At 44.1% G+C, this 26723-nt stretch overlaps 2 long non-coding RNA genes across 2 annotated transcripts; both read right to left on the bottom strand.

The window, feature by feature from the left end:
• Positions 1–300: 300 nt before the first annotated feature.
• LOC134079159 (uncharacterized) lies at positions 301–1009 on the bottom strand. The gene is made up of 3 exons (XR_009938885.1): positions 821–1009; positions 602–711; positions 301–334 (listed from the first exon to the last, which is right to left on the bottom strand). It is a non-coding gene; the product is annotated as an uncharacterized LOC134079159 (long non-coding RNA).
• Positions 1010–15491: 14482 nt separating this feature from the next.
• Positions 15492–17932, bottom strand: LOC134079121 (uncharacterized). The gene is made up of 3 exons (XR_009938883.1): positions 17881–17932; positions 16521–16794; positions 15492–16264 (listed from the first exon to the last, which is right to left on the bottom strand). It is a non-coding gene; the product is annotated as an uncharacterized LOC134079121 (long non-coding RNA).
• Positions 17933–26723: the final 8791 nt, after the last annotated feature.

Here is a 26723-nt window from a genome sequence, read left to right as displayed (position 1 = left end):
ATAGGCTACTGCAAGCCTAGGCTATCCACTGAGCGCTACGCCATGGTCAACAACTAAATTGCAGAAGATGATTAAATCACTATTATGAATCACAGTCAGTCCGACTCATTTGATTGCATGTCATAAATGAAATGGCAATACACATTTAATGACGAATAGTATTTATTAAATGGTAGGACCTCGTCAGTCAATGTCAATGTAACTTCTATTTCGAATTTATCTATTTCTAATTTTCTGAAGCAATGTATCTATTTCTACATCTCTGATAGGCTACAGCAAAATTTCTTATTGGAGAGCCAGCGTCCTCTGTTGATTCAATGGTTCGTCGTTGTTCCTGTAATGAAAAGAAAAGGAAACAAGAGCCTAATTAGGTCTGGTGACAGCAACGAGATGTAGAAATGTGCGAAGTGGTCAGCGGGGTATAAGTTTGTTTGACATTATGTGTGAGCACAAAAGTTAGGCCTGGGTCTACCCAGTCCACCCAAGCCTAAATCGCATATGCCGACTTAGTGAGAACATCTGTATTTGATACAATATGTTTAGGATTATAATATGTAGGCTTAACATTTTAATAGGAAACACAGTAGCATCAATAACTTACTTTTCCGCTCTCCGTCTCTTTTACGCTGGGCTGGCGGAGGATAGACAGGATGACGGGCACTATCGCTTCACTCATTTCTTTGACTGGCTCACTGCCGAAGGTCTGACTCACTGCAGAAGGTTTTGATGGTTAGCTATACAGTCATAACACTACGGTCACTAACGCATTTAATTAGCTGCTAGACTCAACTGAAAATATATTGTTATCAGACTAGGCTACCTTTCTGATAGGACGCGCAGATCCTGTCCACCAGCACTCCCCATCACTGGGTGCGTCCAATGCATGTCAGCGACCATTGCAGCTGGAGCTAGGACACCCCCTGAATAAAATATATTCATAATTATGGAATAAACGTCGTTAGCAGGCCCAACATTAGGTAACCAGAATCGGGTTATAAGCCAGCAAGTTTTAAACGGACGTCAGTTAGCTAACGTTGACTAGCTAACGTTAAAGGGATATTCCGCCATTTTTGGAAATACGCTCATTTTCCACCTCCCCTCGAGCAAAACAATCGATATTTACCTTGTTCCCGTTCATCCAGCCATTCTGTGAGTCTGGCGATACAACTTTTAGCTTCAGCCTAGCATAGATCATTGAATCGGATTAGACCATTAGCTTCTCGCCTGCTAGCTTCATGTTTAAAAGTGACTAAGATTTCTGGTAATTTTCCCATTTAAAACGTGTCTCCTCTCAAGTTAGAAAGTGCAATAAGACCAACTGAAAATGAAACCTGGTGTTTTTCTAGGCTGATTTGACATGGAACTACACTCTCATCTGGCGTAATAATCAAGGCAACTTGCAAACGTACCATAGGCGCAGTGATATCTTACGCAGCATCTGAAAATAGTCCCCATAGACAACAAGCAGTAGTAGTGCCAGTAGCTGCAAGTTGCCTTGATTATTACGCCAGATGAGAGTGTAGTTCCATGTCAAATCAGCCTAGAAAAACGCCAGGTTTCATTTTCAGTTGGTCTTATTGCACTTTCTAACTTGAGAGGAGACACGTTTTAAATGGGAAAATTACCAGAAATCTTAGTCACTTTTAAACATGAAGCTAGCAGGCGAGAAGCTAATGGTCTAATCCGATTCAATGATCTATGCTAGGCTGAAGCTAAAAGTTGTATCGCCAGACTCACAGAATGGCTGGATGAACGGGAACAAGGTAAATATCGATTGTTTTGCCCGAGGGGAGGTGGAAAATTAGCGTATTTCCAAAAATGGCGGAATATCCCTTTAACGTTAACGGCTGATCATAGGCTATTATTATAATTCATATCCATAGCATAAAGAATGAAAGCAATATCAGGTTAAAAGTTCGTTAGAGAAAAATGTAATCGCCATTACTGATTACAAAAGACAAATTAAGAAGAGAATGATCTATGTCAATTAGGCCTACCAAGTCTGTATAACGATAACTTTTATGGGCAACCTAAGCATGAGTTAGGCCTAGATAGTTAACGTCATCTTTTGTAGCCTATGCAGCTAATAAACATAGCGTAAGCGTTTTTTTTTTTAAACTTACCTTTTCCATTTGATTCACTCCCAAGGCAGGACATCTCCTTCTTGGCCATAACCGTTAGATTTTCTAACTTTGTTGTAGCCTACTTCGTGTAGCTAGCCACCACCTCACCACCGTACGTCTTGCACTTTTGCGGCGATTTCCTCACAATTTCTTTGTTTTACCATTATATGTGAGCCAAATTTGCTTTTCAATATAGTTTTTCATTTGTTGTATTCCTCTAGCTGGATTATTTTTTCGTCCTCTGGCCAATTTGGCTTCATTGCCTTCTTTTATTGGGTCTATATCAGTACAATACAGACTGTCTGCAAGACCGCAACCTATGACCGCAACGGTAGACGGTGGTCGATTGTTTACTTCCTGCCCTCCATCTCAAATCGTCCCGCCGTGGCGCGTCATAATAATCACGTGATTGAAACCAAGCTATTACTACACTGTAAAAAAAGGAAAAGTCAGGCCTGTCCAATTTATCAAACCATGGGGCACCTGCACCGCACGCTGGCGACCCGGGTTCGATTTCCGCCCTGTGGTCCTTTCTGGATGCCACCCCCGCTCTCTCTCCCATTCACTTCCTGTCTTTCTCCACTGTCACTGTCAATAAAAGCATAAAATGGCTTTATATATATATATATTTACATCAAACAGATTAGTTTTGAGTGAAACATAACCTAATTGTGTTCAAATAGTCATTCCATTTGACTAATCCATTTTTCTAATTGATTCACATAAGGTAAGCATGGAAGAGGAAAAGAAGGTTACAGGTACTAAACCACAAAACATGACATTACGCAAACTAAACAATGTTTTTACATTGAATTGACATATTTTGCCACAGCAATGAATTTATCCAATCATGTAAGATCAATGTGAGGCACCTAAGTGCAGTAAGGCAAATGAACACATAAGATGCCTTGATGTTTCCATTTAATTGTGTTCCCATGAGCTTCTGCAAGAACACTGAGATAATCGCACAGGTAAACAGTGTTGGCAAAAGTTTTCACATGAGTTTTCTTAAAGAGGACTATGCTTAAAGACCGGTAGAATTTGGAGCGGAATTGTATATAATGACATATATGTATACGATTCTGTTTACACAACCACCGGACTCTGTAGATATATCATCCAGTGGCTTTGTCTGCCTGGCGTGAAGAAGCATTTTGGGGAAGCAGAGGAGACAGCTTAGAGTGTGTGATTTATTCAACCTGCTCAACCCGACCGCTCAGAGATCCATACTGGCACCCGGAGAAGAGAAGCAACCGTGGGAGGCGGAGGATAATGAGATGCACAGAGAGAAAGGGAGAGAGAGAGAGATAGATCAGTTTATTTCTTCCACACGACACAGACGCCCACCTGCACTCATGAAAATGCATCGGCATCTCAGACAACACACCAGGGCCACCGCAGTCAGATCCAGCACTGAAGGCTGACTTTTGACTTCGCGCTCTTTTAATTGTTACGCTCTTAATGCAACACTGCATCCGTGGCAGAAAACAAACAATAAAGTTGTTGAACTGAACTTTATGTGCGCCGAGTTCGAGGACTGGGCCTCCTCTATCTGCATCTTTCTACACTGATTGTCTAATTAGTTTGCCTAATGAGAGAACTTTGATAATGATCCAGGGATGAGGAGGACCCCTGTAATGAACACTTTTAAGAGACATTCGGCTAATGCGATCAAGATGACATGACACCTCATCCCATCTCTCATTTAGTTGTGATTAGGCAAACGAGGACAATTTGCAATTAGCACACACACACACACACACACACACACACACACACACACACACACACAGACACACACACACACATGCAGTCAGATACACATCTTAAACATTTGTTTGACAATCCCCTCATGTAGAGTGTGCGTGAGTAGTGCCATTGTTTTACTGACTGTCATTTGTCTGAACTGTGTCATTTTACAATACTCAACGTTCTGCTAAAACTTATGACAGGGACTTAATATCCTGTTATTTTGCAGTTAGTAGCATCCCACTGTGTATATTCTCCATTGCCATAACTGCCTCTGCGTCCACTTTAATTGTTCATAAAGTCCCATTAAGTCATAACTCTGCATGACTATGTTTGCCCTGTGGTGCCATAAGTGAGGTTGTTAGGAGAGCACATATCGAGAGGCTCATAGGCTCATATCACGCAGTTTGTCCCATGCAGATAAAACCGTGCCCAGATGGTAGGCCAATCCTGACAAGACCCCCCTGATGCACTTTCAGGAACACCAATCCAACTTTAAACTAAACCTTTAGAAAACGAATGTACAGAAATATAGAGAGGCCTATCATCAGGAACTATTCATCCTACTGCACAGTATGTTCCAAGTTTATGATTTTAAAAGGTATAACTGACCATTGGAAAACCCTTACTGTATGTCTGCACAGCTGAAAAACTTCCTCTCGAGTCAAGTTTCCATAGCATCATGTGTTATGGGTTCAATTAGGCACAAAATGGCCAGAAAGAAAGAACTGTCTTCTGAAATGGGTCAAGCGATTCTTATTCTGAGCACTGAAGGCTGTTCCATGTGAGAAATAGTGAACCAACTGAAGATCTCATACTGTACAACACTGAGTTCTAACTCCCTTCACAGGGGAGTATAAACGGGTGTTAACCAGAACAGAACAGGGATTCATTGGAAGGAACTGAGCAAGAGGACAAAAACATTTCTCAAACTGTCTAGTTTGACATCAGGAGGATGGCCTTCTAAACAGAGCTGTAAAGGAAAATACATTTTTCAGACTGGTCAATGAAAATAAAATATTACGACAGGCAAAAACAAAGACATTCAATAAAAGAAGACTTCAAAACATGAAGATATACCACTTTGATTGCAGAATCGAAGTGATATGCTGGAGAATCGAAGTGGTAAGCTTATAGTTTGGATAGACAAAAACATGACAGTTATCAAAGCAGTGCTCCAAACTATGCAAGACACACGCAGGACATGAAGTAGCAGTCAGCCAGTATTCTCTCAATGATGAAGTGGTATGGGAATGTCTTAGTGGCCCCAAACTTCTGCACGTGTATCAAATGTTTCTATCCATCGTCCATCAATCATCCACCCATTATGAAGATGCACGGATGCCCGTCTGGATGTTTGTATGTAAATGTGTTGAATGCACATGAGTGTGTGTGAGACCACGTCGTTCCCTCACCGTTCTTGTGGATGAGTCACCTGTACACCAGAGGCGGCCCGCCAACATGGCTGCCGTGTTCCGTCAAGCCCCCTTCATGCTGAGATGAACTGGCGCCGGCACACGGACCCGACCCGTAGTGACTCAGAGAGACACGTGCCCCGCCCTGCTGTTTGATGCGCCCCTGCGTGGATGGAGTCTCGGGCGCGTGGGCGGACGTCACCACTTAGAGCGATCATGACCTACATAATCCAGTCAAAGGAGAGGAGGCCCCTCAAATGGCTGTTTTGTTTTTCAGACGCTTTCATGTGAAGGAGTGATCAACACATGCGTGAATGAAAGTGCTATTGTATGAATATCTAGGTCTGTGTTATGTGGATTAGACGTAATCACTTACTGGTTTGATAACAGCAGCTCAAAGCAGTTACCTCAGATGTGTGAGAGGATGGCACCAATTAGAATGATCATAACGTGCATAGTCCAATCAAATGAGCTCCTCACGTAACTGTTCTTCAGATGGTTTCATCTGAAGGAGGCTGTGATCAACACATGTATGAATGAATGTATGAGAGTACTATTGTTTGAAAACCTACGTCTGTGTTGTGTGAATTAGGTCAAATGACTAGCTGGTGCGATTACATCAGCTCCAATTTATTTGACCTCATTATCAGAATCAGAATCAGAGTAAGCTTTATTGGCCAGGTTTGCGTGAACAAACAAGGAATTCGGACTTTTGACTTAATTGATAGTGTTGTCCTTGTTGCTCTCAAGTACAACACTCAACAATAACATAAATAACCTCAAAATAACTTCTATCTCACTTCACAGCTGAAGAAGTGTGGAGCCTCTCCAGCTGTCCTAAAGACTCTCTGCTCTGGCACTGTAGAAACGCATGTTAACACAGAACATCACATCCTGACCTGGGAACAGTTGTGAGTAGGACTGCAACGCCCTCCAGAGAGGGCTGCCATGCTGCGGAGACGAGTGATGCTGCAGATCTGCTCTCTCTTCCCTGCAGGACGTCTACGACAGGAGACGCTGGAGCGGAGCAGTCAAGATCATCAAAGGCACATCACATCCTGGCAACAGCCTGTTTCAGCTGCTTCAATCAGGCAAACGATTCAGGAGCGTCAAGCGCACAAAACTTTTGCACAGTCCAGCACGGCGTTGCACTTTAAGCTCTGTAGCCTAATTCCTACTCGTGACCCTTTTGGTCAGCTTCACACAGCCTGAATACTCCTTAAATGACACACCGTATGTTGGAAAGTGACAAAAAGGGGAATCTCTGCCTAGTGGTACTTTATGTAATGTTTTATGGTGTGTGTCTGTCTAATAAGGCTGCTGTTCAAATACACATTCACATTTTATGGTTAGTATACACTAAATCATGCAATATAGATAGTGCCGTTTTACTCCCCTGCGAAGCATGAGCAGCAAGTGTTAGACAGACGTACAGTATGGCAACTGCAGGCATCAAAATGGTGATCTGTGCCCTGATTCATAACTGGAGCACAAAATGAATGAGATCCGTTTGTTGTCTCAAACACAGACTTTGATGTTAGGTAAATGCGTTTACGTAATGTCCATAATATTGACTCTTTACATAATGTGGGCACTTTCTCAGCGGGCCGCGCCTCCCGTTGCCTCCAGAGCTCCTGAAGAGTCCACCTCAGCTGCCCATCTGTTGCAAAACACCAGCCTTTTATGTGTACACAGAGTGAAGGATAGGGTAGTGTGTGTGTGTGTGTGTGTGCGTGTGTGTGAGAGTGAGTGTGAGTGAGTGAGACAGAGAGTGAGACAGAGAGAGAGAGAGAGAGGGATGGTGGCCTGCTAATTGATGGAGCAGAATGTGGCCCTCATTTCTCTGGCAGAGACACACACACACACACTCACACATGCCGGGCGCTTTTCTGTGGCTCACCATAGCAACTGTGCAGTGATTCCGCTGAGCTTTCCTCTGCTCCGCTCCGCTCTGCTCTGCTCCGCCACACAGCCGTCCTGCCTGAACCTGTGATCCTGTCAGCTGGGCCTCCAGAGGACGCCTCGCCCGCCCGCTCGCCCTGATGGAGCAACGCAGCCAGGAGAGTACGCACAGCGCAGGGCCCCTGTGTTAGGATTTCAAAAAGTTTTGTGTTTTGCTTTGATGTATGAGTGCAAATAAGAAAACAAGCAAACAAACACACACACAAACACACACTAAAATGTTCTCCCATACAACACAGGCACACATCGGTGCACACAAATGTCACAGGGGAGCTACACCAAGCGTGTAACTGAAGCGTTCCGTTCGCGACGCGTAAAATCTATTTTAGGAGACCGGTCTATTTTTTTTAATGTACGCGTCACTGTCGCATCTGGTGTACTGTAGCTACCTCCATTGATTATAGTGGTTATTAACCGCTGCAGCATACGCTTTGTGAACGGAACGCTTCAGTTACGCGCCTGGTGTAGCTCCCCTGTCACACTATTAACACATGCATGCATACAATAATGTGCTTAGACTTTTAATGACACACAAACTCAGACACACACTCACTCACACACACCCAGAGGTTAACATACTCCCATGTGCACAGTGCATTGTTATTGTTTCCGATTAGTCTCCTCCAAATCCCTGACTTACCATCTCATTTCCTGCATGCGTGTGTGTGTGTGTGTGTGTGCGTGTGTGTTGTAGGTAACCCTGCTGTGAGGTGAGTCCGTGCTAAAGACAGCGCTCTGCTCTCCTTCAGGTCAGCTCTGAGCCCTTCAGAAGCAGAGTGTATGAGACAGGCAACCTTAGCCCACTGTCACCCGGACGACACAACAAATGCAACGACTGGACATTCTACTGGACAGCCTGTCAGAACTACACGTAGGCATACAGTTTCTCTAAGGATGTTATACTTTTTGGGCCAAAAACAACTGTTTTTATTTGCTATTGCCAGTAGTGTACAGGTAGAAAGGCAACTAAACAAACTACAGTAATTGAAACTGGCTTCCCATACAATGCACTAGTATGCACTATATGCACTATACAATGCACATAGTATGCACTATGCATATGGCCACCTGATTTTATTAGTCAACGCTGTAAGCAGACAGGTGGTCATTATAGTGTGTGTCAAAGTTTTTCTTCTTCTACCCTTTTACATTAATATCATATATCTAGACTTCACCAATTCTCATGAAGCTTGGGTTGATTCAGAATAGAAGGTGGTGTGCACCGGTGAGCACTTGGCTTGGTGCTAGCGCCCCCTGGAGTTGGTTTTTGGTCAAAGAATTTTTGGGAAATGGCTTATGGAGAGCTGACTTCTTGGAGGCATTATCTGAATAGAATTCAGCTGTGGAGTAGTAAATTATGTTCAAAACAAAAATCTCTTCTTTTAGATTTAGAGATATATCATCTTAGAGATACCTCACTCTTTCTTTTCTCTCTTTTTTACTATTCTCCTCTACTTCCTCTCATCACACAAGTCACCATCATAAACATGTATTGGGTTAAATGATTCATCCTTCATCAGTCTAGAATGAATGAATGGAAGTTACAAGGAAAATAACCATAACTTGACCATCTAAAAGAAGCACACTGATTGGAAATATCCAAAACACGTGTTTCACAAGACATGTCCGCCCCCTAGTGCTGTAAAGAGTTACACACCAAGGACACAAAACTAAAACATCAATATTCACACAGAGTGATATGAAAGTGGTATGAAAACCACATATAATACATATTCTGAATATCATGGTATTCACATGTGATTAAAAATATGATTATATCCACATCATACACATTTTGGACACAACAAACAGCTCATGATTAACGGTTCGATGTTAATAGATTCATTCCTTATGATATGATGTTGGGGATTTTGTTTAGATCTCCCAATTTTGTTGTGCCTTCCGTCTTGATCCCCACCCACTGGGTGGCAAAAATGAATTAAAATAAAACACAAAATTACACAATGCCTTACAGTAATGTCCCGCATATAAGCCGCATTCTGTATAAGCCGCAGGACAGTGTTTTATGCAAGTTAAAAGAAATAAAACCATATTAACGCCATATTAACTGCCCCCTTGTATTAACCTCATAGCTGAAGACATTTAGCAAAATCAATGTATAAACCGCGGCTAATAGTCAGGAAATTACGGTATTTTGGTGCTCAAACAGATGTTTGTAACACTGGGGGTTAATGTCAACATAATACAAAAGACTCCATCAAGAAGACTCAGCAGCACCTGTACTCCATCTGGCCACTGTTTCCCTGTGTCATCAACCTGTTGTAGGCCTACAGGCCTACAGAGGTTGTGGTGGCATCACTGTGACCTTGGCCTTGACTGTGGTAGGCTACTGTAGGCCAATAGCAACGCTACCGTGAAGGAGAGAAAGGCCCTGAAGCGAATCATTAAGACTGCACAGAGGACCACTAAACAGATCTCCTCTTCATAGACACCTTGTACAGTGCAGAGGACCACTAAACACGTCTCCTCTCTACAGACACCCTGTAGGCCTACATATAGCACAGAGGACCACTAAACACATCTCCTCTCCATAGACACCTTGTTCACACAGCAGACTCGCACACAGAGGGCTCAAAAGTCTTGAAGCCACTTTAAGGAAGATTTGCTCTCAGGGTCCCCCTACAGTTGAGAAGTTCAGTAATAAACAAACTAGATATGTGTCTATTGCAGTATGAAGTACATAAATCCGATATAATATAGAGGGAAGCCATCGACAGCAGTCATTAGAAAGAGATCTAATACATTATGTCCCAATGTAGGATGAACGCAACTGCCAAAGCAGTCCTGATAGTCCCATAATTGTTGGACCTGAGGGGCTCTGGAGTCGTCTGCGCCTGTGTGCACAGTGCAAAGAGTTTTATAATTGAATGAGTGCTGCTGCTCAAAGGGCCACAGTTGTCCCGGCGCCTCCGTAAGTGCTGGCCTTGGAACTCCCCTTGACTTCCTCTGGAGTCGTAATCTACACGCCTCTGTGTGCTGCTGAGGTATCTCCCAGATCTCGGACTCCACAGGGAGCAGTTCGGAGTGGGGTGGGGTCGGTGGAGAAGTGTGCTGGCTATCTCATAGGTGCCGTCCTTGGTGATGTATTAGGCTAAATTAGCTATACGGTTGTGTTGAACAGAAATGTGTAGTGCACTTAATCATAGTGGTAGGTCTTGATGTGTGGTCAGTTGTTCAGAGGTAATATGGAAACGTTTGTGCTGGCTAGATAGACTGATCTACATTACTCCTACTCTTTCTTTCCAGTTCACTCCTGATCAGTCCTCCATAAAATGGTTTGGCAAAGCAACAACTAAAATATGTTTACACAATTTATTTTGTAAAAATATAATCACAATTATCCAAACACCACACTCATGTGCATAATTCCTAGATTGTTTGTAAAATAACACACTTCAGTCAAAACATGTACATATATTTGGGAAAATGCTATTAGTTTTCATTTAACCAACACAGTCATCAATGATCAGCCAGTTTCACACTGCTGTGATAAATTAAAAAAACACATTTGTAAAAAAAATACATTTTAGTAAAATAGATTTTTGGTCAAACAATGTGTTGTAAAGGACAATTTAGATGTCAAAAACAAAAACAAAAACAAAAAACAAATAGTGACAAACCCACAACATTCTTCAAGATTAGTTTGAGATAGTTAGATCAAAAATACGAATTGGCAAATTATCTTACAAAATTAAAACAACCACAACGTCGTCTCCTAACTAAATACAGATTGGGTGACCACAAATTACAAATTGAAGCTGGGCGACATAAAAAAATCCTGGCAAGAGAGACACCACAGAATTTGCTCCCACTGTGACCTCATGGAGGTAGAGGATGAGAAACACTTCCTTCTGAGGTGCACTAAGTATACTCCACTGAGAGAAATGTTCTACCCCAAATTTCTAGGAAAATGTCCAGATTTTAATAAACTAGATGAAAATTCAAAAATGAAAGCCCTCCTAGGTGAGGAAGATGAAACAATTCAACTCGCAGCACAGTTTGTGTACAAGTGTCACAAGCTAAGAGATAACACATGATGGCCAAAGATCAGACATCAATCCCAGTCTAATTTGAATGTATTTTCTTTTATTATTATTATTATTATTTATTTAATTTTATTTTCATTTCTTCTGTTATTACTATTACTATAACATTGTTCTGTTTATCTTATATATGTATTGAATTTGTATACATGCTTTGACAACACAAGCACACTTGTCATGTCAATAAAGCTTATTTGAATTTGAATTTGAAGTTAGAGGGAGAATGTACACATAGGTCTACTATAAACGTACAAAGCACTGCACAACGCTGATGCTGCAGACTGAATATTTCAAGTATTTATTTCAATACTTACAGTATTTTCTTACCATAATCAATTACAGTAATCAACCAACAATGAAATCAATGAAACAAATAAAATCTGTAGACAAACAGAAATTACGGCATGAAGTACACTTTGACTCTGAAGAAAAACTACTGTAAAAGCAACAAGACTGTATAGCACACCTATTGCAAGTGCTGCATTTTCAAATGAGCAAATGTGTGCTTCCACACCTGGTGTGTATAATCAAAGATCCTTCATTACTATCCGCTTTAACCCTCTCTGGTATAATGTATGTACTGTACAGGTGCATCTCAGAAAATTAAAATATCATGGAAAATCCATTGCCCTACACAGACTGAATACAATAAAGGCTCTGGGTCAGGGCCTTTATTGTATTCAGTCACCTGGCCACCTTTTGCCAGAAAACTGGCAAGATTCTGTGGTGGTTTTCAGATTATATGTGATAGTTTAGTCAGAATTCACAGGACGCATTCATGGTTCATAAGCTTTAAAATTGGGCCTACTGCCTTTGATCTTAGTGTGGTTCATAAGCTGTAACATGGGGCCTACTCCATACAGTACTGTATGTTGTTATGTGTTCCTGTGTCTGGCATTTTTCCTGCAAACATCAGCACCAGCATTAGCATCTGGTTTTGCTGAATGCACTTTCATCTAGAATATCTTAACTGACCATCTAAGCAAACCAAAGAATTATATGGGACGGAAACGCCATATTAGGGCTGAATCCTCATGTTCAAGGGAGAGGGGAGGTAATCCGCTGGCCGGGTCCGAGAAAGGACCAGGTGAATCCTCATGATCAAGGGAGAGGGGATGTCATCCGCTGGCAGGGTCCGAGATAGGACAATGTGAGGCACACTGTCCTAGGCACCAGAAAACTCGCTACACAACTAATTTGGACCACTTTGCAACAACCATCCATAATAGAGATGTCAAGAAGAAAGTTGCTGAGAGAGAATCTACGTATATCATCTCCTGACATATCAAAGCAAAGAAACACAAGAACACAAGGTCCGAGGAAAATGACATAAACTTTACGCTGATTGGCTAAAAGAATATGGGGTGATGCGAGCGGGGACGCCAAGAAGTGTGCTTTAGGTATATAAGATTAGACCCCGCCATCTTAGGTAGGACGTTCATCGGGCAGCCCAGCGGACGACACCTCACTCTCCCTCTATTGTCTTGACTGTCAGCCTGAAACTTTTTTTTCGCTGTACTATCATTGCAATATTGGGAATAAAGATCAACAGTCTACCAGAAGTCTCCTGTCTGCATTGTCTCCTACGGACGCTTTGTTCCAGAGTGCTATTAGTATTTAGTATATAGTTAAGTGGTAATTAGTATTAATTAGTGATAATTGGATTCGCATAGTGGAACAATTTTCCACGACAATTCTATCATTTCACTTCTACTCTATTTCGGTGTGACCATTTCTTCTACTACTATTTGAGACGCGTATAGCAGTTTTGTTTTTTGATATTTATAGTTTATTACTAATATGGAACTTGTGGAATGGCAGCCCGGCATGGCTTGGCCCATGTGGGGTCCAGTCTCAGGCAGGCAGGCAGGCCTGAGCATTGACACAGAGGAGCCAATGGACTGGCAGCCCAGCAGGGCTTGGCCTCAGTGGGCCGTAGTCTCCAGCTCGACGATGGACGAGGAGGAGCCGATGGAGTGGGAAGAGAGCGGGACCCAGCCCTGTATAGCCGTCACACAGGCAGGCTGGGGAGCCCATGAGTTGATCAAGGCTTTTGAACAGCTGGTCATCGGATAGTGACCTCCAAGCCATCACCCACTGTCCTCAGGAGCTTGAGGTACTGTAACATCCCCTGATGTGAAGCCACCAAGGTTCCAGAAGAGGCCTTCAAGACCATCAGTTGAACTCCATCATCTTTGAGGACAACAGAGCCCACCCCTAGCCTGCCGTCACTGCTGCCATCCTTGTGTATCCCATTCCGTAGTCTCCGGCTCAACGATGGACGAGGAGGAGCCGATGGAGTGGGAAGAGAGCGGGACCCAGCCCTGTATAGCCGTCACACAGGCAGGCTGGGAAGCCGATGAGTTGGTCAAGGCTTTTGAACACCTGATCATCGGATAGTGACATCCAAGCCATCACCCACTGTCCTCAGGAGCCTGACGTACCATCCCCTGATGTGAAGCCACCAAGGTTCCAGAAGAGGCCTTCAACACCATCAGCTGAACTCCATCGTCTTTGAGGACAACCGAGCCCACCCCTAGCCTGCCGTCACTGCTGCCATCCTTCACCTAAGTGGCATCAGCATCACTAACCTCAGAAACTTCATCAGCAGCACCTGAGTCCACCCTATGCCTTCAATTCAAAAGGCTTACTCACTCAGGCTTAATAATATGAATTATAAATTATATATATTTTATATAATTTCATAATAAAATTCATGGACTTCAAATACAATGCCTCTTTTCACTTTCTTGTTCAAATTGTACTATGACTTTGTGAGTTATCCTGTATACACCGAGCCCTGCATTTCTATTCTGGCAGCCCAGCACGGCTTGGCCTTTGTGGGGCCTAGTCTCAGGCAGGCAGGCAGTCTTGAAGATCGACGCAGAGGAGCCGATGGACTGGGAGGGCAGTGGGACCCAGCCATGTGGGCCAGCCGTCACACAGGCATGCTGGGGAGTCCAAGACATGGTCAAAGCATTTGAACGCCTGCTCATCAGATAGTGACCAGGCCATCACCCACTGTCCTTAGCCTTATTTAGCCGCATTGTTGAAATAGACTTCTACAGTTATGCAGCGGTCATATCAACGCGGTGTCTAGCTTTATTATATCTATGATGGCCACATTTTGTCAGAAAACTGGCAAGATTTGATCATTCCAATTCTACTCTACTTCGGTGTGACCATTTCTTCTACTGTGGTTTGAGACACGTATAGCATATATTGTTTTTTGGTATTTATAGTTATTATAAATATTAGCTTTTTTGGGATTCATAGTTTATTAATAATATGGAACCAATGGACTGGCAGCCCAGCATGGCTTGGCCTCTGTGGAGCCTAGTCTCAGGCAGCCAGTCTTGAACATCGACCCCGAGGAGCCGATGGACTGGGAGCCCAGCACGGCTTGGCCTCTGTGGGGGCTCTCAGGCAGCCAGGCAGGCGTGATGGACGCAGAGGAGCCGATGGACTGGGAGAGCAGCGGGACCCAGTCCTGTGGTCTAGCGGTCACACAGGCATGCTGGGGAGTCCACGACATGGTCCGAGCAGTTGAAAGCCTGGTCATCAGGTAGTGGCCAGGCCATCATCACCCACTGTCCTCAGGAGCTTGAGGTAACATCGCCTGATGTGAAGCCACCAAGGCTCCAGAAGAAGTCTTCATGGAAGGCCTGAGCATTGACACAGAGGAGCCAATGGACTGGCAGCCCAGCAGGGTTTGGCCTCAGTGGGGCGTAGTCTCCTGCTCGACGATGGACGCGGAGGAGCCGATGGAGTGGGAAGATAGCGAGACCCAGCCCTGTATAGCCGTCACACAGGCAGGCTGGGGAGCCGATGAGTTGATCAAGGCTTTTGAACACCTGGTCATCGGATAGTGACATCCAAGCCATCACCCACTGTCCTCAGGAGCCTGACGTAGCCTACCATTCCCTGATATGAAGCCACCAAGGCTTGGTTCCAGAAGAGGCCTTCAAGACCATCAGCTGAACTCCATCGTCTTTGAGAACAACAGAGCTCACCCCTAGCCTGCCGTCACTGCTGCCATTCTTCACCTAAGTGGCATCATTAACCTCAGAAACTTCATCAGCAGCACCTGAGTCCACCCTATGCCTTCAATTCAAAAGGCTTACTCACTTAGGCTTAAAAATACGAATTATACATTATATATCATTTTATAATAAGATGCATGGTCTTCGAATATAATGCCTTTCATTTTCTTTTACAAACTGTACTATAAATGTGTGAGATCCCTACAGTATATACACCGAGCCATCCATTTCTATTTGCTCAGGGATGAGAGGGAACATTGGATATGACATTAGCCTAACTAACCTGTTGTTTGCTTTTTTGGTGTATTCCTCAGACTTAGGCTATACATTTCTTTTCAGACAATGAGTGAACACTCTATGTCAGGGGTTCCCAAACTTTTCAGTCCCATACCTCCTAAATCTGATGAATACACCTTAGGCATCATTTAAGTATGTGGCACTTGAGACTGGAGTATAATGTCTCCTGCCTCTTTAGTGTTCAGCTTGGCTCCACTTGTTTGTTCACACGTGTTTAAAGGCACCCTTATGTTAAGGTCAAAAACTGCTCAGGGTGCCTTTGACCAAATGTACAATCTAAGGGCATCGTTGTGAGTTCTGCTGTATCCTACTTGAATGAGTGAGTGTTGCTGCTGAAAGGGCCACAGTAATCCCCACGCCTCCATAACTGTTGGCCCTGGAGCTCCTCCTCATTCCCTCTGGAGTCCTAATCTTTTCAGGTCTCTGAGCTGCTGAAGTGCTGGCTATCTCATAGGTGCCGTCCTCGGACCGTACTCTGGGGTGGGCCACTGAGAAGTCGGTCAGGTTGTTGGACCCCTGGAACCAGTGGATGTGGGCCTCTGGGTAGACGACTCTGGCGCGACACGTCGAGTTTCGATCATGGCTGTGGATATGGAGGCTGTGGAGGCACTCTGACAGGTACAGAGGTGGAGGAGTTACACTCACCAGAGGGCACAAGTGTTTTCGTTTCATTCAATTCAATTTCAATTACAGACATCACCATGGTAATGCTCAACGTATTTACATGCAATTACTCTATGCATTTTATATGTATCAGTATCCAATTTCTATTAACATCTGACAAGAAAAAATTCAACATGCTTTATTTTTTAAACTATTCTATTTGGGCTCCTTGGAAATGCTCAAATGCATGCATTCTACACCAACCTTGTAAGTTCAGGTGAGAGTGAGGAGCGCAGCTTGCAGAGATACTGCCCATCGTGGATTGGTTTTGTGTGACGAAAGGTCAAGACCAGTTGTTGGTCTTTGTAGACACAGTTCACTCCGTTATGGGTGCTTATGTTCCTATTCTTCAGCTCACACAGAGCTCTTCCATTAGGAGCATACCATGCAAAAAGGAAGATGGTGGGCTCATCCTGGGAGCTGATGTTACAGGACAAGGAGATACTCTCATGGCAGTGGGGGCTTCTGAGCACCATATCTGTAATAATAATGATTAAAAAATTAAGTTTAAGCAAGATATCAGCTGCTACAGTTAACTGTAGCATTCAGCCAAAGCACAGGGGAAGTCTAGGTACATTTACAACAAGACTGTCTAACTAACACTGTTATACTCTCATGCAAGTCAGTGTTCAATTATACTTCCGCCATTATTTAAATAACATGTCATGTGTTTTCTCAATATTCATGACAATTTAAATGTAAAGAGATGGTAGTCCAACAGCAGACCACAAGTGATACAACACCATCAGTCCACTATTGGACCACCATCTCTGTAAATTCTTTAAAATCTGATTTTGCTCTGGGTAGTTGTGTTGGCAATAGCAAGAAGGCAAAGATAGACATAACATACTGTAAATAAAGTGAAATGATGTGTCAGGTTTAGGACTACGTCAATAATCTCCATGGAATGCTGCTGTTCACATGCTAAAATACTGTAGGCTACAGCTGCATTTTCAGCTCTGAAGAAAACCATAATTTATCCCTCCAGCTTGGGGAAATGAAGCATGGGGGACGAACAAAACATACAGTTTAACCTAAGCTATGTAAACTCCAAATTTCAATATTTCACAATGAATACTTGAATGGTAGCATTAGCCTGGCTGTCACTTTGGACTTATGATTTGCTGAGAGTGACTGATGTGAAGGAGGACGTTCGGTTTCACGATTTTAGTTCGCGGGTTTTACTGTAACACCCTTCCATAGAGAGACAGGGGGCCAAAGCACAGGTAACCCATACAAAACACACTGAATACAAAATACATTATATAAAACAGAGGTAACATCAGTCACATATTTAAAGGTTAAATCATAGTGACCGACTGTTGTACCTGCAACAGTCGGTCGCTATGATTTAACCTTTAAACTATGATAACCTACAGTAGCCTTAGTTAGAGGAAGTAGCTAGCTTGTCTAGCTAATGCGAGCTAACGTTGTTAGCAACTATGCTACCGGGAGCTAGCAGGCTAATTAGCTGGACAAGGTCACAAGAACAGTAAAATATAGGTCACAAACAAAGTTAACATCCTGTCAAAACGATAACACCAACAGAAAAACAAGAACACACCTGTAGGACGAACAGTACAATGAAGCAGCTGTCTCTCCTATAACCACCTGTTGTGAACCACAAAGAAAGGCCAAAATATTTGTGAATGTTAATCGAGATAGCTCCATAGCATTAGCAACCACTACAGCCACAACAAGGTGTTCGTTGCAGTCACAGGCTAATCACAGGCTTTGTGATGCTAGCTAGACAAAATACAAAGAAATAAACAAAGTAGCTCCATAGTGAAAAAGTGTACATAAAGTAAATATAGGTAAAATGATAGGTATAAAATAGGGTGAAGATAGTAATATGAAAGGAGGGATAGACAGATAACATACCTCTTCCACAGAGTGACCGAGACAGGGAAGAGGTGAAGGGCAGCACAGTGAAATATTATGAATGAAAAAAATGATACATTAGACTAGAGGGGGCAGGGAGCTACGGTGGCCCACTAGGACTCTGTACTGAACAGTACCCTCCAGAATTATTGGCACCTCTGCTAAAGTTGACAAAAGAACGGATGATTTGCATTGAGCTCAATGAGCATCAAACAAGCTAATAGGCAATCTCTAGCTATGGTGAAGGGTACAGTAGTATGTGATGATGTGGGGCTATTTTAATTCCAAAGGCCGAGGGAACTTTATCAGGATGCATAATATCCTGGATTAATGAAATAGCTGGCCTTTAAAAATTAAAAACATAGAAATCCTCCTGTTCCTATGAGAATTTAACATAGGGGTCAAATACTTAAATGCCCCCTAGCATTTAAGGAAGAACATTTATTTAGTTACGATACATTCTTCAATCACAAAGGAAATTGCGTCCTTAGTGGTTTGATTTTTACTCATTTTTGGAATTAAGGCATTAAGATCAATTGTCAAATGATGATTTTATATTCCTCTTTTTAGGCAACTTTAGTGTTCTCCCCACTGCACATGATTCCACTGCACATCTAGTTGATGCTTCAAGACAAAAGAGTCCCGACATGGAGCCTCAACGCCCTATGATGCCTCACTTTATATGAAGGTATTTCTTGGGACACAAAACACCACAATGTACTGCCTGACAACTCCACATGCTGCCAAGGGGCAGGAGAAATCATATATTGTACCTCTAAGTCTACTCAGCAAGTCACCATTACAACTCCAAAAACGTTACCACCAAAGGCCTCCTTTGCCATATTCCCAAAGCAGGAGTTAAGCACACAATCTACAAATATAGCATGTTCACCCAGATCCCAACACACACACACACACACGTCACACACACACACGTCACACACACACACACACACACACACACACACACACACACACACACACACACACACACACACACACACACACACACACACACACGCACACACACGGGGCCGCCTGGGACATTATTCATAATATTGCATTTTCATTTTTTACCATGAGGGTGCAAATCACAAATGACTGGTTATAAAATGCAAGCGCCAGCGTAGTTCTGCTGGGAAGACTCAATAGCCATGTAACGCCCATTCGTTACCTATAGCCAATAGGCTACTACACCTGTCTTTATAATAAACTTGGTCACGTACCTGTCTGCTGCTTTCAGATACCGACTTTTGACGAATACTTTACGACACTCGTCTCCCAGTCAGTAGTAGCTATGTCGCTTAAAGAAATCGCCTCGCTGCAATTTTCGGATTCCGACATCGAAGATTTCGTCCCTCCATCTCCTTCCCCGAAGCGCCGGAGCACCCGAGTCATGGCGAGAGATTCGCCCTGGGCCGGCCGAAGCTCCGAGCACATCATCGGTTTACTGGAGGGTCGTGGGATCCCTCTCCAGAGCGGGACCCCAAGGGAAGACCTCCTTCTCATGGCCTCCCAAATACTAGGAGACCCGTCTCCGGAGCATCACCCAGCCGAACCGGATCCAGCCGTCTCCGAAGCCCAGCCTCAGTTCGCAAAGGCTACAAAGAAGCGCACGGTCAAGTTATCCACGCCTCGTCCAGCGAAGAAGAACAACAAGGACGCAGCTGGACCAAGCGCTTCCGCGTCCCAGGCCGGGGCACCCTGCGAGCCAGCGTCCGACCAACTTCTCCAAGCTATACAAGCTCTGACGCATTCAGTCAAAAGCATGGAGAACAGGATGACGGTCTTCGAAAACACCATTTCTGGCCCTTCGACGTCTTCGGCGTTTGCTTCCCAGCATTTCCCAACGGATCACTCTGTTCAAACTCGGTCTACTCCCTCCACCACGTCTCCTCCCCCCCTCGGCTCATCCACGGCGGCTACGCCCTCCGACACCTCCGCTGCTACCGGCGGCCATCAGTTCAGCCTGGCTACAGCCACTCCAGCCATCGATCTCGGTAGGATGTTCATTTCCCCCGCTGCGGCGGCCGTCTCCTCCGCATTAAGATCAAACATCATTCAAGGTAAAGACATAAATTTGGCTTCTTTACTCCTGCCGTCTCCAGCCCGCGATCGCCAATTAGTGGAGTGCGGAGATGTCTCTGTCCTGTTAAAATCCTCCGACCCTAGACTGCAACGCAATCTGTCCTTTGGCGACTTCACCATCGCTTTCGGCGTGTTCAGGGACATCCTTTGCGGCGTCTATCCCGAAAGAAGAGAGGAGCTGGACACCTACCTAGCCATGATGGCTGACTTCAGTCAGCGTTACGGCGGGACTCTCTTCTACGAATATCACCTATCCTTTTCCGCGAAGTCCGCCACCTTTCTAAGTCTGCATAATAGCAGGCTGAATTGGGCTGTAACAGACTTCGAACTCTTAGTGCGTCATTTCGGGGGGCAGCGCACTATCACTTGTGTCATATGCAGCGCACATAGCCACACCGCCGCTTTTTGCCCTAAGACCCATGACCGAAAGCCACCGAGCTCTGGTCCCGCTCCAGATAAAGTAAGCAGCGGCAGGGATAGGCAAGGTCGCCCCCTCATACATTTTAGCGGGGGGACTCTGTGTAACAACTTTAACGAATCCGTGTGTTCTTATCATGACTGTCGTTTTCTGCACGTCTGTAGTTTCTGCAAGGAACCCCACCCGAAATCCGTCTGCCCCAGACGAATGAGGCCTCCCATGAGAGGAAGGGCTCCTCTAAAGAAATTCTAAGCAGACATCCATCCACTCCCATTAACGTGCCAGTTCTTTCACACCTCCTGTCTTCTCACCCAGACCCATCTTTCGCTAACTATTTGATCACGGGCCTTTCCCAGGGATTTCGGGTGGGAACTACTTCCTCGCTCCGTAAATCTTTCGTGGCTAAAAATCTTCAGTCTGCTCTCCTCGAACCCGCTGTTGTTTCTGATCTACTTGCAAAAGAGGTTAATAAAAACTATCTCATCGGCCCATTTAATTCTCCTCCTTTCTCTCCCTTCAGGATCAACTCCCTAGGAGTAGCGACCCGCAAGTACTCCGGCAAGAAGCGTCTCATTTTTGATATGTCCTCTCCCCACTCTGAGTCCGTAGCCAGTGTCAATGAGTGCATCCCCTTGCAACCATTCTCACTATACTACGCATCCGTCGATAACGCTATCCATCTGATCAAAATAGCAGGCCATGGAGCGTGGTTAGCAAAAGCAGACATCACAGATGCATTTAAAGTCATGCCCATCCACCCCGCAGACTGGCATCTCTTCGGCGTCAAATGGGAGTCAAAATTTTACTTCGCCGTCAGATTGACATTCGGCTGTAGAAGCAGTCCCTACATATTTAACTGCTTGTCAGAAGCATTATGCTGGATTCTGCTAAATGTTCGTAGACTGCCCTTCGTGTTACACCTTCTGGATGATTTTCTGTTAATCGACCTCCCGTCTCCCAAGACATCGGTGCTCGACTCGCTCAAACAAGTGTTCCACGACGTAGGCGTACCCCTCTCCATCGAGAAAACAGAAGGCCCATGTACGTCTCTCGTTTTCCTCGGAATCCAGCTGGATTCTGTGAAAATGCAAGCCTCTCTCCCAACCGAGAAATTAGACCGGATCAGATCAATTGCAGAATCATTTCGGTCTTCCGCCGTCGTTACAAAACGTGAACTCCTTTCGCTCCTAGGCCATCTCAATTTCGCCATGAGAATTATCCCACAAGGCCGCTCTTTCATTTCTCGTCTTCTAAAAACAGCGCATTCAGTCTGTAAATTAAGCGACCCGATTCGTCTCGACGAAGGATGCAGATCCGATTTAAGATTCTGGTCTCATCTCCTGAACAATTGGAACGGCGTCTCATTTTTCTATAATGATGCGCTCGAATCATCCGAATCGTTGTCACTGTACACAGACGCAGCTCCCTCCGTCGGCTTCGGGGGATTCTATCAAGGGCAATGGTTCGCGGAGAAGTGGTCTCCCGCTTTCACCGATTTCGCCCTCGGGTCTGCTTCCTCAGCACTGCATGAGATGCTCCCAATCGTCGTAGCCAGCGTATTATGGGGCGCCTCTTGGTCTCGCAAACGCATTCATATATATTGCGACAATGAAGCCGTCGTCAGCATCCTTAATAAAGGAAGATCTCAATGCACGCAGATCATGTCCTTACTTAGACGGTTAATATGGCAGTCGGTCATGCATAATTTCATCATCAGCGCCGAACATATCCCCGGTTACCAAAACGTGATCGCTGATGCTCTCTCTCGTTTCCACTTTCAGGAGTTCAGACGGTGCTGCCCCGCTGCCGACCCGGAGCCGATAGCATGCCCACCATTCTCGGCCCTAATCCTGGATTGAACTCTTCCTTGGCCCCACTCTTAGATAGAGCGAGATACTTCATGGTTAAGGGAATAGCTCCAAGCACTTTAAAGGTCTATAAGTCCGCATGGACCTGCTTCACACTATTTTGCCTTTCTCTGCATTTGCCCATCTTCCCGATTCTCGTATCAAGCATATGCGCTTTCATCGTCCATACATTTGAAACTCGGAAAAACAGGATATCCACGATTAGGAGGATGTTAGCGGGCATCCAATTCCACGCTAGGCTTAATGACCCTAATTTTCTGAGCTTGTTCTCAGTACCTTCTATACGGTTGTTACTCAAAGGTATAGCGAATACTACTAAATCCTCCCCGGATCAACGATTTCCTATTACTCCCTCTATTCTTCGCACTTTGGTGTCTAAACTACGTCAGGGGCTATTTTCACACTACGTTAATACTCTTCTTGAAGCTGTCTTTCTCATGGCTTTTTATGGTTTCATGCGTGCAGGTGAATTCTGTTCTGACACTCAGACTTTTAGTCCTTCTCGAGACCTCGCACTCTCTGATATCTGTTTTTCTCTTCACTTTTACACTATTTTTCTAAAGCATTCTAAAACGGATTCTTCAGGCACAGGTACCTCTATTAAAATCTGTAAAGTGCTTACCCCTTTCTGCCCTTATTCTTCTATGATCAGCTACTTACAATTACGTCCACATTCTTCAGATAATTCACCACTCTTTATTCTTCACACTGGGCAGCCCATGTCTAAGCATTGGTTCAGAACCCACTTATCAACAGTGGCAAGGAGTTGCGGGCTATCACCTTCTCACTACACTGGGCACTCCTTTCGCATTGGCGCCGCTACCTCCGCGGCAGAATTAGGTTTACCGATATCATCCATCAAGTTGCTCGGACGATGGTCCTCATCTGCTTTCGAGTCCTATATAAGACCCGAGGTTCGTCTCATTCCAGATGCTCAGTTGGCACTCTCAAGAATCGTCTAAGGTATGTTTGCAAATGTCTGGTGGTGGTTAACTCTCACAGGCTTTTATAGCCCATGCTACTTTAACTCGCACTCAATTTATGTCTTCTTTATACTTCGGCTTAGTCTTTACCTATTCACTCCGTCCTTTCTTCCGTTACCATAATCAACACATTATCATCATCTTCATGACCTTAATCATCCTCACTATCTTAACATTAACATCATCATCATCACCATCATCAGTCGCTGTCGCCATCATTATCATTATTATCATCATCTTTATAGTCATAATCATCGTTATTATCATTATCGTCCTCATCATCATCATCATCATTATTATCATCATCATCACCATCATCACCATAGTCATAATCATCGTTATTATCATTATCGTCCTAATCATCATCACCATCATCACCATAGTCATGATCATCGTTATCATCATTATCGTTCCCATCATTATCATTATCATCATCATCACCATCATCATCACCATCATCAGCACCATCATCATCATCATCATCATTCTACCATCATCATCATCATCATAGCCACTATCAATCATTAATCTTTACGTTCTGTTTAATTCTGTAAGTGCACGCACTTATTATCGTACTCATCAACTTCATTGCTAATAACTCTGTTATCACTCGTCTCCATCAATCACTATACCATCTCCGCTCATCAAATTAAGTTGTATTCACCCTGTCACTCTAGCCCTAGAACTTCGCACCGCCGCTCGCTACACTTCAGGATTATGGTCCATACATCCCTCTGGCACGTATCTCAAGTAGCTGCCGTGCGGCGCTATTCTACTTCCTAGACCCAAGTTTCTTCAGGCCATTCTATACTTGCTTTTACAATATGCTATGCTTTATTACAGCGGAGAACGATCCAGCGGATATTGGTAGGTACTTTCAACTTTCTTCTTTTGGGGGTAGGCTCTGCTCTGCCGTCTCACTCCTCCACTTATTTTTGGGGGTAGGCTCCGCCCCTGCCGTCTCATTTCGGCAGGATCTGCAGGGTCCGATCGTTTCAAGACCTGGACCGAGGACGGGCCTACGCCAAAGACTTTCCGTATTGCCAACTGTCATGTTGTTAATCCTATACGAATTAAATCACTGTCTTATTCTTACACTGCCTTCCCGAGTCTTCCTGGCTGAAATGCAAGCGCCAGCGTAGTTCTGCTGGGAAGACTCAATAGCCATGTAACGCCCATTCGTTACCTATAGCCAATAGGCTACTACACCTGTCTTTATAATAAACTTGGTCACGTACCTGTCTGCTGCTTTCAGATACCGACTTTTGACGACCCTCCTCCCTCCCCAACCACCACCAGTTTGGTCCCTGTCCTGCTGTCCAGGGGGTAGGCTCCGCCCCTGCCGTCTCATTTCGGCAGGATCTGCAGGGTCCGATCGTTTCAAGACCTGGACCGAGGACGGGCCTACGCCAAAGACTTTCCGTATTGCCAACTGTCATGTTGTTAATCCTATACGAATTAAATCACTGTCTTATTCTTACACTGCCTTCCCGAGTCTTCCTGGCTGAACTAAGTTGATGCAGGCTCTTGAGACCAACATACCATAAACATTTCGTCATCCTTGATGTCAGGGTCAGGTAGTTATTTAGGGAAAACTGTAATTTATGGGTTTCGGGGGCGCCAGCGCAGGAGTGCAGTGGCCCCCGAGGACCAAACAAAATTTTCCCGTGAAAGACTACTGGGGCTACATGCCCACCAAGTTTCATGTGCCCCGGTGTTACGGTGTCCTGGGAATCGTTGACCAAAATTTCAGAAAATCCCTATATGACCGCTACGCTAGCGGCGGTCATAATAATATATTATATCTAGATATGTAAGTTATACAGTATGCAATATATTGCCATTTTCATATATTGGATGATTATTGTTACACTATTTAATATTGTTAAGTATATTGAAACATTAACCCACATTATGTGAGATAATGTATTGTATGAGACATTATATGCAACACAGCACACTGGAGCGCCAGAAACATCAATTTCACCAGACATGTGCGCCCCCTAATGCTATAGAGAAGAACACACCAATGGGATGAGAAACTCAAGCATCAATATCAGGACAAATCACATGAACAAGTCACATGAACCGCATAAAAAATGTGCTGTAGGATTTCATTACATTTTCTAATATACAATTAAGAATTTACCGTACATGTACACATACAAAAACAGCTTATGTGGATTAACCGTGTACATTGTGATGAGTACACCGATAATAGTTTTACAGCTTATTACGGATAAGATTATTTGTCTGCGGTTTTGTTCAACTGCTCCTTAATTATTTCTGTCTTGAACCCCACCCAACCCAAACACTGTATGAAAAAAAGACCTTAATACAAAAGACAATTTTTTTTTGTCCATTACTGTAAAAGACTGGGAGCCATTTCCATACTAATAAGGGATGACTTAAATACTATAAGTAGCATATTTATATGGGTATTGCTTATAGCCTAATATCATTGACTTGCTTGGATAGATTCAAGCCCGTCCAGGCATTCTGAGGTTGGACATCATTTCACTGCTGACCTTTCAGACCTGGTACCTGGAATAATCAGGCGCTTTTTTGTATTTGCTCCTTTTTCCTTTCTCTCTGTCTCTCTCTCCATCTCACTTCTTTGGTACTTTTGGTTTCTGAGACATGGCCGTTTTTTGTTCCAGGTGTTAAGATCAGGAGCATCGGAGGGACCGCTGTTAGGGCCCACTTTGCTGAATTACTGTAAGCACTGTGTGCTTTGATGGACCAAAACTGAAAGTTAAGACACTCTCACACTCATTTAAATGTCTGTTGTCATGTGGCACTCAGGACTGGAGTATAATGTCTCCTGCCTCTTTAAGGCAGGTTTAGACTTGCTGCAGACAACGCGTTCGTGTTCGCATCATGGCTGCCTCGCGTATTTTGCGGTCGTTTGGTGCGTCGGTCGTGCACGTCGTCGCAAGCGAACATGACGCGTCAGCGAGATGCAATACTGATAAGAAAGTAGGGGGCGAAAAAATCACTCCAAAAAAAGGTGACTGCAAGATGCATTATCGACATTGAAGCTGGGGGCAATCATGAGAGTAAACAATGGCACATGGCCACATCCACATCTGATATTACTATAGTCTCCCCCTAGTGAAGACCTCCAGTGGGGTGCGTAATGCTGCAGCTAGTCTGTACACGGGACACA

The sequence above is a fragment of the Sardina pilchardus genome, chromosome 1 (genome assembly GCF_963854185.1).
Source record: "Sardina pilchardus chromosome 1, fSarPil1.1, whole genome shotgun sequence".
Classification (NCBI taxonomy): Eukaryota; Metazoa; Chordata; class Actinopteri; order Clupeiformes; family Clupeidae; genus Sardina; species Sardina pilchardus.
The sequence above is the reverse complement of the archived record's forward strand: the minus strand, read 5'-3'. Positions and strand labels throughout refer to the sequence as shown.